The sequence below is a fragment of the Acanthaster planci genome, linkage group LG17 (assembly GCF_054643075.1).
Source record: "Acanthaster planci isolate LZ-2023a linkage group LG17, COTS_SCS, whole genome shotgun sequence".
In the NCBI taxonomy this organism is placed as follows: domain Eukaryota; kingdom Metazoa; phylum Echinodermata; class Asteroidea; order Valvatida; family Acanthasteridae; genus Acanthaster; species Acanthaster planci.
Window position 1 is genome coordinate 13,251,687 of NC_141793.1, and position 13,139 is coordinate 13,264,825.

A 13,139-nucleotide genomic window follows, 5' to 3' on the forward strand; every position below is an offset into this window, starting at 1 on the left:
TGCAGCCCAATACAGCGTAGTACATGTACCAAGAGTCTAGAAAATGTCCATTTGATGCAAGCGCAGTAACCGCTGTAAATGTGTTGTCAGGAAATTCACGTATTTACAAGAATACTTTCCAGTTTTCCAACTTGCTTGGAGCGCAAATCGTTCATGAATCAAGTTAAATGTTACTATCATTTGTTTCTTTACAATATAACATCCTTTCCACGCACTGTTTTTGCATCCTTGCATAACACTGAGTTGAGGACATGAATGTTATCAGCGCCTGACCTTTCAAAGTGACACTCCAGGCCAAGATATATGTTGTTGGACGATTGGATTGTCGGTTGTTTTAAACACCGGGGTTCAAATATTTCGCTTGTGAAATGTGATCGTGACATCATCGTCTACCTATCTTGGAATCGGTCAAAGATAAATGAATCTAACATCTGTCTGGTCGCAGACGATCTGTTACTCGTCTCTTTTCCTGCCACCATTATATGGTAGCTCTTTCGCTTACTCTGATCGTAAATACCACTTTTGATTAATGCGTAAAAATCCCTCTCCCGCCCAGAAATGCATTTATGACATCTCCAAATCCCTCGTCAGCCTTTAAAAGGGGAAAGTACAAAGCCAAACTCCCTCCTCCTATTTTTTTAACTTCTCTGAATTTTTTTTGTTTACCAGTAATTCGCAACATTTTATAGATGGTCCAGATTTGTGAGACTTGAAATACGGCCTGCCGTAACGCGGCACTGATACGCCCCAAAGGAATTGTGCCGCGCAAATGCCGCTCACACTTTTGAACTTGGGGCGTCCTGTCGCTAGCACGGGCCCGCCAAAACCAGCTGTTAGAATCGTTTGGAGCTGGCAGATAAAAATATCCTAGTACTCGGGGCAAATTTCAAGCATTGCTAACCCCTTTCTTGGCACGTTCAGGGAGTCTTGAGCTGACATTACGAGTCGTGATTACCAAACCCGCAAAGAACCCACAACAACCAGACTTTGTCCTGTGCTGTTAGGCATTGAAACGGGGGTATGGTAATTAGGAAGTTCATATGGATTGACCAAGTATAAGTGGTGCTGACCGAATTTAGGAATGAATCTTGACGATATTAGTATACTGTGCGCAATCATTCAGCTATCAGATTAAGCAGAGTCTGGAAGTCACCTCAAAGCTCGATATGAAATTTGTATCAATCTTTATGATTTGTATGCACTCAGAGCTTTTACACTCATCATGTGCAAAGCGCTGGTACTGGATAGGACTGCGTTGTCTCGTTTTCCTCCAGTCCGTCCTTGTTTCCAAGCTCTTGTTAATACTTCTGACCGTTTCTAAACTCTAGTATCCAACTTTCCATGGTTCTTCGTCATCTCCTTGCACTTCCTCTTTCAAGTTCAAAGTGTCCTTGTTCTCTAATTGATTTCCAGCAGCCGGCTCTTTTGAGAACGACCATGGATGGTTGAAAACCGGTCAACTCTTCAGCGGTTGTCTTCACGCATGCGCGTCACCTGTCGTCATACTCACTAAAAGCAACCAGCCCAACCAGGATTAATGGACTCTTAGGCCAACGTGAAGATGAAAAATGACCCCCGTTGACAAATAGTCACAGATATCAAGAAAACTTGGCGGGGGCTTCACCCACGGCTGTTGTTGACTTGTCAAGACGAGCGAGTGGACCGGATTTGGGAGGGGGGGAGGTGTATAATTTTTACGGGTCACGAGAACCAGCTGTAATACCTCTATACAAGACCCCCCATATATTTTACAGCTTGCCCTGGGGACGATAATTACTTGCCTTTGGGCAATATCCAGAGGCATCAAGTACTACCAAGGCCTGACATCCCCCAGGCAGCATGGTGATATTGATACCCTGACTAACTCCACTTCTGTTAGGTATCTTCAAGTACCAAACAGTAAGAAAAATGGGTTGGCTACACAAAGCATGTGTAATACTGAGAGGAATGATTACATTGTTTACTGGTGTATCGGCTCACAGGGATAGGGCCCAGCTCGTTATTCCTCTTCTAGATTCCCCTCTTTTATATTCTTCAGAGAAGAGTAGAAATACACAGGAATTGAATTGTTAAGAATGTAGCCTGATTGGTGCATTTGTCAATAACTGCATCAACACTGACGATTTTCCGTAATCTTCAGTATTCAAGTTTGGTGTTCCTCCCCAGTCAATTCCGTCAAAAACACCAGGAAAAATACAACAGTAACACATTTCCTTGTACATATGTTACCAGTAATAAATTCTACCAAGCCTACATGATCTCTTATCGTGATGAATTGATACTTCAAATTATTCTGAATGTGTGTTTATGATAGGTCCAATGTAGATGCGCCACTTGTCTCGAAAATATTTAATGTCATTGTTGCCTGCGACGGACAAGATGGAACCATGGTCTCTCCAAGAAGGTGCTAACGCTAAGCTGTCATCACCTGTTCAACTTGCCGGGAGGTGAGGATGACATCTACATTAAGACAATAAAAAATACGTCTGATTGATGACAGGGAGTTCGGTATGTGGCAGAGGCCGGGCTACTAGGTCGGAAGTTGATAGCGTATGAAGAGCGCCACCTTGCGAGTTCATTGCATTTAACTGGCTATTCGGCTTTGTGTAACATATACCTTAGCATCTTGGTCTTCGTCTTATCAGACTTTTTTGTGACAAACATAAACGTTTTGTGTGACCTCATCAACTACTTTTTTTCGGTCGTCAACCCCATGTGTCTTACATCTGTTTGTCAATTGCATGTCATTTAAACAAAGGAATGTTGCAACGAGTTTTACAAGGCCTTTTGACACACGAGCCCGGTCGTCAACCTTACATACAACCATCACCATCAGACACAGCTGAATTCACTGTGATGCCAAAAGGAACCATCAAAAGTAGTCATCATGACTGTTAATAATAGCGACAACTAATCAGTTATGGCTATGTGCGATCGGAAACTGTTCGTCAAAGAATCAGTTATACGTGAAGACGAAACATAAAGACGGTGAGTGTCATGGTCCGTTTAACACTCCACGAGGCTAATTTGATAGAGAGGTAACAATTTACTAGGTGTGTCTGCAAATTAGCCTGTTACGCGTGTAACATCGTTATGCGTAAAGGCCTCCTGTTGTCTGTGCGAATCATCACCACGTCAACTATATCGACTTCGTGGGCGTTTATCGGAAGAGAAAAGTAGGGATGTGTGATTTTTGTACGTAAAACGTGCAACCTCCTTTTGGATTTGTTGAATCGAGACGACTGTACCTCTCGTTGCCAGCTGTAAGTTGACAGCACCCTTTAAGCAAGATCTGCGGTCATCAACCTGGAGTGTGTTCAACCTCAGCAACATCTTCCAAGGAGAGGATGTAGGAGCAACGGACCCAAACAGCAGATGAAGAGAGGGGGCCATTTCAACCGTGCAAGGCCACCGGGTCATCGCACCTCCGCTTCGCTACACCAACTCCCAGGTGATTGCCCGTCGTCATGAACAAGTTTCTTGGTCCTTTTGGCGATCACCAAAGCCCTCCTCCCGGTGATGTTGATGGCGGGTGATGAGACAAATTGATTAATAATGAAGAAGCAAGTACAGACCCTGAAATAATTGTGACGGCCCGGGAAATAAACAAGCGTCTCCTCATTAAACTCCGGCCGGGGAAGTGTCAGGAATTTCCCTCTTCACCTGGACCTTGTTTCGCTGGCCACGGATGTACGTTCCCGTGGCATCTCATTGTGACGGATGGCCTTGTCTGTTTCGATTATTGCCCATTTTGATTTACAGCTTGAATTATGGTCGAGATAGTTGCGGTCTGATCTGAGTTATCTGTGGAGTAGACGTTGTCTGTCAAACTGACCTACAAGTGGTCCAAGTCTAAAATGGAAAATCAAATTTAATTCTGCGTTGAAACTTGAAGGCGTACCTTACAAGCTTGAAAATAACTTTGTGTTAAGGTTTAGTTTGTTGCTTGGTTCGTTCCTTTACTCCTGCAGTCAGTGCTGTGTGATGTTCGACAGAGGGCGACCTTCACATTCATCGGTGATTTCCTCTCCCTTTCAACACAGTTTTCATTTCAATCGTTCTCATCAAAAGTGACTTCTGAAGATGGGAGTTCACACATCTGTGCACCCTTTATGACGGAGGACTATAATGCTCTTTGGTTTTTATGGGGGGATGGTGGAGAACAGTTTCTCCGCAAAATTCTTGATGGAAAAAAAAGTCGAGCCAAGACCTTGTAATTCGTAGCGAGTCTGCTCCCAACATTGTCGCAGTATATAGTGACATGCATGGACATACCAAGCGTTGACCGGAATGAATTGAGGATTAGAGTTAGCCGAGAGTCCAGGCTTTGGCTTTAATGAAGGCAACTTCAGTTTGTAATACCTGGCATGTTTACCCAGCGTGATTTGTAATATGAAATGCACTTTTATCGGGACGAGTGATCCATGAGGGACTTCACGTGCAAGCTCACTAGCATGTATAAGATAGATTTCAATGTGTTTTGTTTTCCAAGTCTTAGTTTAATCAACAACATTTTGACGCTGTTTTGTACTTAATTACAAATCAGACCAACTAACTACAGAAAAAAGTTAAACTGTGTTTTCCGAAAGCACAATTAAATATAACAGTTATAAGTCCGATACATTTTGATGCATGGAAATTACAAGACGGACACGTAGACGTGTAATGGTACTGCTGCATGTGATTTAAAGATGTGAGAAAGATATGAACTTATAGTTAAAAAACAGCGCAAACACATGAACATGTTATTGCATTACTTCAATACTAGTTTCATTTGTTGCTCGTTTATATTAATTTTTGTGCTTTTATATATATTTGTATTTACGTTCAACTAACAGGGTTTCAGTGTTAGCTCTGCGACATTTAATACTGTTGCGACCATGCTATTGCCGGTTGCTTTACCAGAGATTCGGGCATCTTGCCAGCGGCTGATTGCCCCAGTACTCTGCCGCCGGCTGGCTTGTCTCAGCCCGTCCAGGGCCCCATCATTGGGCCCGTCATCACAGCATGACGGCCCTCACCGCTACAAGTCTCCTAGCCGGGTCCTACCGCGAGCCTAATGACCGGCCGATGTGGCGAAACATACCCGGAAGACACGACAGCAGGGGACGGGCCAAGCGCGACGGAGGAAGGCAAGAGTGCCAGGAAAACATTGTCCGCAGAACTGGAACCCAATGAGACTGAGAGATAGCTATGACATTCTGGGGTGTTCTAGGCTTGTAAAACTTTCAAGTAATGTCCAAATTGATCTAGAGTTGACTTTATATGCCCATCTGGTATTTCCTAGGCTCTAGGTTTAATAACTGTGGCTTACGTGAACCGACCGAAAGTGATTTAATTACAAGATCATAAATATCATTATTGAAAAGGATTATATGTTTAAACACTAACCGAAAACACAACGGTCAATCTGCTTTTGACAGTTTTAAAAAATCACATGATGTCCCTCAATGAAAATTATTCTGTATCTCGGAGGATTAAATTGGCAAAATTCAAAAAAAAATTGGGGCCACAAGTTTATAAATCACTCTGAGTCAAAGGCTAAATTGTATAAGAAAAATTAATATGCAATACATACACGCACACCCAATCCCACAGAGAACATGTATGTATTTGTAAACACTGAACTTGGTTCTCGAAGTCATCATTTAGGCTATGTCCTTGTGTTCGCGTTTTCTGTTTCTAAAACTCATTCTCTTTCATGTTAATTGTGGAAATCATTATTTCAATAAAAGAAATTCTCAAATCTACCATTTTCGACTGAAGTTGCAAAACTTCAGGTAATAGCGGAAGCGGCAACAGCAGGCCGTGGCAATTTGGGCGGTATGGAGGATGGAGTCTTGAAATATTGCCACTGAAAAAACAACCAGACCACACGTAGGCCTAGGTCGGTTTCGAAATGGAAAAGAATTAATTTACGGAGGTGCGAGAAACAAGCGCGTTTAATTGACCGGTGCGGAGTCGATTGATTTGTAGGTTGAAGCTCTACCTCACTGCTTGAGTTAGACCTGCCAACGCAAATTGACTGGTATTTAGGAGTGTTGAATAAATATACACTGCCGTCAACATGGAGTGAGTTTTACTATTTCTGTGCTAATTCCAGTAAATATTTTTACATTGTAGTTTCGATCTCTAGGACACAAACTGCAAATTAGCATGTTTAAATTGATTTCCTTTGATTATCTCAAATACTTTTTGAAGTTTTATGTATTTAAAGTAATATGAAAACAAAATATGTGTTTTTTTTCGTGACGTTTCCATATCGATTTATATTCATAGAAAAACAGTGCTGTTACGGCATGTAAAGCGGTCTGGTATCTATAGCTTAGGTGACAGTGGGCTAGTTTTCTCTGATCAGGGCAAGAATTTCTTCATTGGTAACATGTTCTGGCACATCGGGGCAACTTCAGACACGGCGATCTGGGTACTTGGTAAGTATGTCACCTTCAAGCTGAACCAAATGCGATCTAAACCCTGACCCGTGACATTTATCACTCCTTGTGTTTTGCCTGTAACGGCTACCAGACTCTTCCAATTTCAAGAAGCCTCCAATCGGAAGCTTCGTCTTCCAATACAACAACTCAGTCGTGTGATCTGATTTGGGCTAAGACCCCTCCCCCTTCATTTCTAGCGGTGAAACGGGTTTGTCTTTCAATGGGTAGGTTGCGTGGTACCCACCCTTCCCCTTCACAGCTACGTGGTTGTCTGGCATCGTTTAGCAGGGCCCTGATCCCACTGATGCGACATACAGACTGGCTGTCATGCAAATGATTGATGGATACAGAAACGAGAACGAGAAGAGAAGTGAAAAAAGTAATCAATTTTAGAAATGTCTTGAGTGTGAGGTTTGGATCTCGTGCGCGCTCTCCCGATTGAGTGAAGTAATTCTACTTAAACATGTTTAAATAGGCCTATTTATGACTGAGACACATATTTCTGAGGTGAAAATATATAAATTTGTTATTTAACAAGTTAAAACAACAATTTTAATAGAAACTGTATATTTTACATGTTTTTGCGATTGTCCAACTTATCCCAAATGGCTCTACCACTTACGCCAATTGTCTCAGTAAAGGCCAAAATAAGGCAACATTTTCAACTTGCGTTTCACTCCTGAAGTACCACATAGTTCAATAACACCTGTAGCATATTGAAGAAAGCTTTATTTTATCCAACACTTTACTATTTTATCACAAGGGCTAAATTTTTGCTTAGGTGTTCCACTTACCTCAAATTACCCTAGGGGTTCGTTATCAGCTGTCAATCTATAAGATGGATGGGGGGATATAGGAACGCCCACAGGGGAAACATAAACGGAGTAAACAGGTGTTACAACTCCACCCCTTATATCCTGACTACGTGACTATACCGGTGTATCTTTGTTCGAATCCTCAGCTTCCCCCAAAGCTCCATTTGAAACTAATTTTGCGTTAGTATAATGTGGGCAGATTTATGAAAAAAAGGAAAACTCTCACGATCGTCGGAGGCAAGTGACAGATTGATGAGTAACGCAAAGATGTTTACAAATGAGTTGGGGAAATGGTGTGTAGGATGATTAAGCATTGCGCAGCCGTCCATAATCTCAAAACAATTACTAAGAACCTCCGCATGTACAATGTTAAACGAAGTATTGCGCATGCGTGCAAGTACTCGGTTATACCTAGAGAGCTACACTGCACATGCTCCAACCACTCTCACGGTCATAGATCTGCAAGGAGTTTATGTGTGCACTTTGTAGCGAAGAAAATAAACAGTTACACGGCCACCCTTTTCCCCTTTCTGTCTCTTTCTCTGCATTTATCTCGATAGCTTAGCTGAGTCGTCGGCGACAAAGATTGATGACTAAAATCCCTGGGAAATGGGCAGTCATAAGGGAGACTTCTAGCTTGATACGTCTAAACGTCAATCCACCCAATCCCTCACAACTCTCCGTCCCTCGGCTCGATCGCTTGCTCTATTTTTGAGAATACAAATAATGAAAAATTCAAGCGTGCAATTTCTTGGTTGAGCAAGAAAAGGATACTGATTTTGACGATGAGGATTAATTCATAAATGCTCGTTAAACTTAAACTGAAACAGATGCGGACCATAATTATGTCACAGATAACACTGGCCTATAACTTACTTTTCTTGGTCATTCACTGTAGTTTCAAACTAACAAATCAGACCATTAGGTCGAATTATTTTTTAACTTTTCACTATTACTATTCTTAACTTTCAAGAGAGATAAATTCTTAAGTCGTCAGAGCCGCAAGCTTCGATTTCACGGGGCAGGTCAAACGATGAGCCAGTTTTGTACGTTTATATTATACAAAGCAAGGTCATTCGGGAATAAAGCATGCGCGTGAGCCCGCGTAGGGCGGCTTTGATTGGGCAGACTTCGCAAGCGCGTCCAAATAACCTTGGATGCGCTTCATTTTGGGCTTGCACTGTTGGAATACTCGAAATGGGTGATTGCTGTTTGAAAAAGTTTCTTCTACGCGAAACGATAAATCATGCATAAGTCATTATTACAAAGAGGAAAGCTTTTCCCTTTATCTCTACACAGAAATGAGCGTTTGCAGCAGGCACACGCCCGTGCCAAAATGAAGTATAGAAAGCACATTTTGGATTCTCAAACGGCTGACGATGACCCCTCTTTTTATCAGCTGAAGATCTTTTCTCTGCTGAGTATGTTTTGAATTTGAAGACTCATATACTTGCCCGTAGATATCACACCACATGGCTGAATTATTGATGGAAATGCGTCCTGTATATGTATTAAACATTCTGTACGGGTTTGATGGTTTTCATTTGTGTTGAAGGATGATCCTGTCCGAGTTGGCTTTGTTGTGCATCAAAAATTCATATAACCTACATCGATCTTGCGAATTGAAAGTTGTTAAAAAAGTAACACACCATATACGAAGCCCAGCTGTACCGCTGATGTTACAAAATCTCTTTGGTCAAACTTAAGTGGTCAAAAGTAATGCAGCCTGATACAGCGAAATTATTTTTAGCTTCAAAGTTTAAGTCCCGAGACTGAGCCTGAAGTTGCAAACCCTTTTTTTTAGAATTGCCCTGACTTATTACCTTATAATTGTGCTCGGACAGCAGAGATGTTCCCAACTTAAAGACCGATTTACCTGCGCAGTTCTCCAATGTATTTGCCGAAAACCCGATTATGAGAGAAAAGAGAAATTAGAAAGTATTTTCTGGTTTCCTACATCTCTATAAGCATCCAAGCGCAGATTCATTCATGCTGGTATTTTTCATCAGGTAACCGGTCACCCAGCTATGTCTCATGGGCTCTAGAAGAAAAATGTTCACTTTATAGTTTGTTCACTAAGCGAGAAACATTACCAATCCTTGGTGTGACAAGCGTCAGGTTTGTTGATGTGACAACGGGCCCTAGAGAGCTTACCGTGATGTGACAGCCTAGTGCCCCGGGACTTCCTCCGCTGTCTTCCTCCCCATATGCGGTCAATTTTCCCCGAGTTCGCAGGGACCTGTCTGTCAATTTTCTTCCCTATTTTCTCCAATCTAGATAGCGGCATGCAGGTTGCAGGTGGAGTTGGCCACAACCCACGAGGCACAGTGAAATTTCTACGGGCGCGATCGATAGCAGTGCTCCCTATCGAACTTCAAATATTGCCTAATTTGTTGGCCACGCTATTGCACCGTTTGGACAATGTCGTAGCTTTAATATTTTATACTACCTCTAAATAGTTTGAGTCAAATTGTTATAGACCTAGTGGTTATAACACAGAATCAAACTTGGATCGGAAAAGGCTTTAAAACTAACAAGAAGATGTCAGTGGAGTGGGACTTCCCTAAATGATCGGCATCCAGGCTTTTAGCATCATCAGCTTGTCAGGATTTCTGCTCGAGCGAACTGTTACATACATGTTTATTTTGATGACACGGAACCACTCTGTATGTATGCCCATGTTTATGTTTGCCCTTTCATTGAGCACCTACTCACTACCGTATAATAGATCGACAACTCAAAAGAAATTTCCCGGTATGACTATGGTAAAACTGATTTAGGGAACCTCCTAAGCTATTCATGAGGTTACGGATTACTTGAGCATGGATACCTCTGCAATCAAACCGATACAACAAGCGCAGCCACATAAAGACACCTCCTGAAATTTGTCATAACTGTTGTATGACCATCCACAACTCGTCCATAAACTGGTAGTCCAGGGGTCGCACACAACAAAGTGCTAATCGCAACTTATACCTTGTCTCGTATCATTGTACAGAGAGATTTACAATTACTTGTGAAAGACTGACAGGATTTATGGGGCGGATTTGACCATATAATGCATGGACCCTTGATAAGAAACGGTCCACAGTCCCCCCGAGGTCCATTTCACACCCTGGCCCTTTTCATCCCCAAGCCTAGGCCTGAAATCAAGGACACCATTATAAGACCCCGACATCCGCCGCAGGAAGATGGTATTACCTTCATCGTTCACACCTAATCCCAATCAGCGGACCCTGGCTTGCGGACCACAAATTGCAAGCGTACCAGCCCCGAGGGCCACGGTTGTCCACACCTGCTGGCGGCCATGCGCTCCCTCGTTAGCCCATGTTGAACTCACCAACAAGCATGCAAGATGTTTGACATCTTCTGCCTTGAATCTAATCCTCATTGCTTTGTTTCCGGTTCTATAAGAGACCAGGCAGTTCTTATTGAGGCAACACTGGCCTCATTAAGGTGCTACGGCCAATTTCGAGGATGTCAGTTCTTTATTTCAGGACAGTCAACTCGTAGAATCATATGGTGTTAAGTCACAGCAGTACCGCAGCTTTGTCCATCTGGACCGAGGACTCCATCTGTCAAAATGTGACCCGCATTTACCCCCTTATACCGAAACAGACATCCGATAACAACCGAGGATATAAAGGATCTCCCTTCCGAAAGAACCACAGTTTTACTCTTTACAAAACTGCGAGGTAAATCGTAGCTCAAGATCAGACTTGAACCCTGGTCATTTACTCCATAGAACTACCGTTACCTGCAGAGGATTTGTTGTCCTTGGTTTCCATGGTTCCTTTCTTTGCGTTATGACCATGTAACTTGGGGTTAAATCTTGGAGAAAACTCCCCTTTTTTCTCATGAAGACCCAAGTGGTATCATCTAATTGCCGCTTACAGTCTTATTTTTGCACTGACAACGTTTCATGAAATTCATTTTATTATTTTTTAAAATCAAACTTAAAGACTTGAACTCAAGTTCACGATTTTTCCAGCGCATGTGGGCCTTGAATCTACCAAGAGTACAGAGCAACTTTGCCCTTGCCAAACGTGAAACTTATTCCGTCACTGTATTTGTGGAAAATTGGTTTTTAAAAGTTACAAATAACAACAAAATGGTCAGTCATTGAATAACTTCCCACTAGAAATACCAAAATCTGAACTAACGTTTTCCTTATTCGCCTTTCACTTTTGCCTGTGATTCAAGCGCTAATTGTCGGTATTGCAGAACCGCCCCTCTTTTCAAAAAAGTCTGGAAAAGAACATCCGCCCGCCCAGTATCTTGAGTCATATTCAACGGTTGTCATCTTCCATCAACTTGACACATTTCAGCATGAAATGTCAGCGCAAAACGGATTTGACTGTTGGTCTAGAGTGGGGCGGGAGGACTTGGGCAGCCGGTGACTTCTTGTAACAACTCGCTTGGTTTTGTTTCGCATTAAAGGTCGATAGAGATTGCATTTCGTGAACGTAATCGATACTTGAGGGATCGGCCAACTCATGTAGCGAAAGTATCGAGACTACGTCAAAATTCCTGTTTGTATGAGGGTAAATTTCACATTCATTGTAAGGCTTCATATGCAGAATAAATAGGAATGATTTCCATTTGCAAGAGGAACTTACCAAATGACCGATGTTACAGATCTGTTGATTCAAACCTCCAACAGTGCGTGTTGAATTGCTGTAGGTAGAGATGTACCAAGTGTATGCTGTCCTTGTTGGCTATCATCAAGTCCAGCTCGTTCTCAAGAAGTGTACCGTCTGTTCGAGTAGCAGCCTTAAGCCGTTCTCCCGTGAATCAATCGAGACCGATTCTCTCTTCCATTTCTTTAATATTTGTTTGGTGGGCGATAGACCTATTAGATGTGACAAGTCAGTTCCGTTTCGTCTGCTCAACCATGGTGCCTGCGTAAACCTGTCATGTGCGTTTTAACGATGGTACACGCACATTGATTGGCTGGTGGTTACCTAACGCATCCGCTGATTGGATGTCACCTGGAGCTCGTTCACACCTGCTCACTGTCTCAGCGACTCTGAATTGCCATAGGTGGGTGTAATCTTAGAAGGTTCGCTTCTCCACACTGCTCCCAAGGGATTACTGAATATAGCGCGTCAAATTCCAACTCTTACCTGTTTAGCCGGTTGTTTACTGTTTTATTTCTACTTCCCAATCTTGGCTGTCTTTCTCCCGCTCGCTTTCATTTCTTCCCTGAAAGATTTTAGGGGATAATTCGGTTTAATTTGAAAACAATTAGAGAGACCTCCGACAGCGTGCCTGTGGTCCGTAGACCTGAGCGGAGCTGACGCGGTCCCTCCACAGGGACCCAACGGCGCGGTAGTCGGTACACCTGAGTCAATAACGTGGGGGTACCGTGGCACAATATCGCTTGACTCAAACGTCCAATTACACCGCTCGCCAAGAGCGCTGTTTTGTTTAATTTGGGAACCAAAACGGATATAAACAAGTTCTCTTACGTAAACTGGTTCGGTTACACAGATGCTCCGGGTACAAAGGAGTCAGCTTATACCTTAGTTTAAAAAAAGTCTAAACGAATAATTGCTCCGGTATACTTTCCCACCATTCCTTGAAGAATAACATTTCAACCTCAACAGTAACAGTAAACTGACAAACATTTAGGAAGCACATCTTCATACTTAACGGTGTGTTGGAAATACCGATTCGTTGTAAAAAGTCTGTGACAAAATCAAAACGCTTGACGTTGAGGGCTAGCAAGGTTCCCCTCCCCAAGCACACCCAGCTCAATTTCCCAAGTCAAAATTGGGTTTGCTTCTTACCAACAATTTAAGATTGCCTAGAATTACCTACTTTCCTGCAAATTCCCCCCAAAGCTGTCTCGCCTGCCAAAAATAATGTAACAGTCACATCTGACTTC

The 13,139-nt window shown here is 42.6% G+C and overlaps 1 protein-coding gene across 1 annotated transcript in view; it reads right to left on the bottom strand.

The window, feature by feature from the left end:
- LOC110973443 (uncharacterized) overlaps positions 1-12,366 on the bottom strand; it is a 76,771-nt gene extending 64,405 nt beyond the window's left edge. Inside the window, exon 1 of the mRNA XM_022224286.2 lies at positions 11,869-12,366. The gene's annotated coding sequence lies outside the window, so the exon portion shown is untranslated. The remainder of the gene's footprint in view (positions 1-11,868) is intronic.
- Between the last annotated feature and the right edge of the window lie 773 nt (positions 12,367-13,139).